The 3,502-nt window shown below is 40.4% G+C and overlaps 1 pseudogene; it reads left to right on the forward strand.

Annotated features, from left to right (window-relative positions):
* Positions 1-765: 765 nt before the first annotated feature.
* Positions 766-2,170, forward strand: LOC138158379 (GTPase KRas pseudogene; annotated as a pseudogene).
* The last annotated feature ends 1,332 nt before the right edge of the window (positions 2,171-3,502 follow it).

The following is a 3,502-nucleotide window of genomic DNA, read 5'->3' on the forward strand; positions in this document are numbered from 1 at the left end:
GCCCCCCGGCTGTAAGAGCCCCCTGGCTGTGAGAAGCCCCCATCCTCGGTAAGTTGAATTCGTCCATCTCATACTCATGGGTCAGAAATTATCTAAGGAACAGGTCTTTATAAAGGACCTTAAATCATTACTCAGGGAAAGGGGAGTAAAAGTTAAGAAAAAAGATTTAGTTAAGTTTTTTTATTTGTGAATGATGTTTGCCCTTGGTTCATTATAAATGAGCCAGAGATTCACCCTGGCAAATGGCACAAGGTTGGTAGAGATTTAAATAGGAAAATACAAACGGAAGGTCCGGAGGCAGTCCCTGTGACTGTCTTCTCTTATTGGGGCCTCATCAGAGATGTTGTAGAAGCAGCCCACAAGGACCCAAATAACCAACAATTACTATCAGTCGCGGAGTTCTGCCTCCACCCCTTGTCCCGAGCAGCCTCCTCGGCTTCCTTGGCCTCCGGCGACAGAGAGGTGCGTGCGGGTCTATTACCACAGACGGAGGCTTTTAACACGCCTCGGCCCCCGTCTGTTGTGATAGACATGCCCATAGCCCTGAAAGAACCCCTTTATCCCCCTCTCCCTGAGGAGACACGGCCAGCAGCCGACTCCCTGAACTTTCCCATATTCATAAAAACATCCAATGACAACACCCTAGATCCTGGAAACGTGGCAGATCTAGAAGATGAGGCGGCTCATTATAATGACCCAGACTGGCCCCTCCTCAACTCAAGCCCTTTGCAGATCCCCCACCCCTTTTGCAGTCCAGACCTGCGCTCCCTGGCCCCCGCCATTTCAGAGTGGGCTCGAGAGCGGTACTAACGCAGGCGGCCGTGCGGGCCTGAGACCCAGCGTCTCTCCAGCGCGGAAGAGAAGCCTGCTGAAAATGACTGAATATAAGCTTGTGGTAGTTGGAGCTGGTGGCATAGGCAAGAATGCCTTGACAATACAGCTAATTCAGAATCACTTTGTAGATGAGTATGATCCTACAATAGAGGATTCCCACAGGAAACAAGTAGTAATTGATGGAGAGACCTGTCTCTTGGATATTCTCGACACAGCAGGTCAAGAGGAATACAGTGCAATGAGGGACCAGTACATGAGGACTGGGGAGGACTTTCTATGTGTATTTGCCATAAATAATACTAAATCATTTGAAGATATTCACCATTATAGAGAACAAATAAAAAGAGTTAAAGATTCAGAAGATGTACCCATGGTCCTTGTAGGAAATAAATGTGATTTACCTTCCAGAACAGTAGATACAAAACAAGCTCAGGACTTAGCAAGAAGTTATGGAATTCCTTTCATTGAAACATCGGCAAAAACAAGACAGGGTGTTGATGATGCCTTTTACATATTAGTTCGTGAAATTCGAAAACACAAAGAAAAGATGAGCAAAGATGGTAAAAAGAAGTCAAAGACAAAGTGTATAATTATGTAAATAAAATTTGTACTTTTTTCTCAAAGCATACTTAAGATAATTTTTGTACATTATACTAAATTATTAGCATTTGCTTTTTAGCATTACCTAGTTTTCTTTCTGCTTCATGCAAACTCTTATCTTTTATCTGAAAGCTTATTTTAAAATGACAGTGGAAACTTTATTCCTCTAAGTGCCAGTATTCCCTTAGTGTTGGTTCTTGAACTAGCAATGCCTGTGAAAAAAAAAATTGAATATCTGAGATTTTCCCTCTTATTCCTTTTGACTCCCATCTGACAGGGAATTGAAGGTTTTAAGGATGTTTTTTAAATTATTTGCTCTAAATGTATGTTTGCCCCTATTGAAAGTTGAATTATATTCTGTCTAACCCTAGAAACAACTAGTTTCTAGAACTTTAGAACTTTTAAATATTTTCTGATTTACAAATATCAGGTTGGTTAGTGATTATTACAACATAATTGTAACCGTCATTTTTAGGAAGGATTTTCAGTTTGGGGGTATGGGAGTAGGGGATGTGTTTAGGAGACATTAGGACTTCTTCCACAGTCTAAATCCCTAACCCCCAAGGGAATTTTGTTATTAACTTATATACATTATGAAAGAAAATGACAATTACACATTCAAATTTTAAAGGTCAGGGTTTTTTAATAACCTACTTCTTCATTAAATTGAGGGGTTGTTTGTTTTTGAAATGCCAACATCTAACTATATATTCATAATTTTAAAATGTATATATGTGTATATATATGTAGACACACTGCTACATATTATCCCTTATTCCATCTAATTTCCATTTATGAAAGAACAAAATTTTTTTTTGTGGTGGATATTGTTCCTTGGCATAATGATTTTTGATTTACTTATATAAAGGACAACTACTTTCACATTTCATAGTCTTAAATCTTGTTCATTAGCAGGTATCTTCGAGAAATAGATCTAGGCATTCTAAATGAAACTGTAAAATTTTGAGTAATGGAAACCCTTTACAGAATTACTTAAGTGTTGCTTTAAACGTATTGTCCAACCAGTAAGTTCTAGTACTGTCATGTGGAGTGTAAAAAGGCAATGTTTTATTTTTTTTTTAAAGCAGTTGTAATTTTGGTTGTGATTAAGTAATTGGTCTCTGAGTCCTAACCGATAGAAATGTGATATCTACTCACTAATTATGTGTTCATTTTACAATATGAGGCTGCCTTAAAACTTTTTGGTAAAGACCCCGATCATATTGTATCCCCCTATACTGCTGCACAAGTACAGTGGCTCGTTCAGAATGATGATGATTGGGCTATTAGTTCTATTTCCTTTCATGGTACTATTGATAATCATTTCCCTTCAAATAGATTGATTCATTTTCTGCAAAGGACGCCTGTAGTTTTCCCCAAAGGAACAAAAACAACACCAATTCAAGGAGCCCGTTTGACGGGAGCCCTGACGGCTCCTCCACGGGTGTTGCTGCATTTAGCATTGATGGTCAGGTATCCCGCTTTAATACCCATTTTTTATCTGCACAATTGGTTGAGCTTGTAGCCATTATTAAGGTCTTTGAGCTCTTGCAAGAGCCTTTTAATTTGTATACTGACAGTGCTTATATAGCACACTCTGTCCCCCTCCTGGAAACAGTTCCTTTCATTCGCCCTTCGACTAATGCCTCTCCCTTATTTGCAGAACTTCAACACCTTATTCTTGCCCGAATTGCCCCTTTTTTCATTGGTCACGTTCAGGCCCATTCAGGCCTGCCCGGTCCATTGGCAGAAGGAAATGATGAAGTCGATCAAGCCACTCAATTGGTGGCCGTTGCTTTCACCGATTCCCCTCTTTTCGCTGCACAAAAAGCCCATGCCTTGCACCACCTTAATGCACAAACCCTTAGGTTGCGATAGTCCATCACTCGCGAACAAGCACGACAAATAGTGCGTCAGTGCAAGGGCTGCCTGACCCTCCTACCTGAGCCTCATTTGGGAGTAAATCCCCGGGGGTTAATGCCCGGGGGAATATGGCAAATGGATGTTACCTATTATCCACCTTTTGGTAAATTGAAATATGTTCATGTCTCCATTGACACCTTTAGCG

Source organism: Petaurus breviceps, unplaced genomic scaffold (genome assembly GCF_028583685.1).
Source record: "Petaurus breviceps papuanus isolate PSGF00001 unplaced genomic scaffold, PetGlider_PUasm1.0 174, whole genome shotgun sequence".
Lineage (NCBI taxonomy): Eukaryota > Metazoa > Chordata > Mammalia > Diprotodontia > Petauridae > Petaurus > Petaurus breviceps.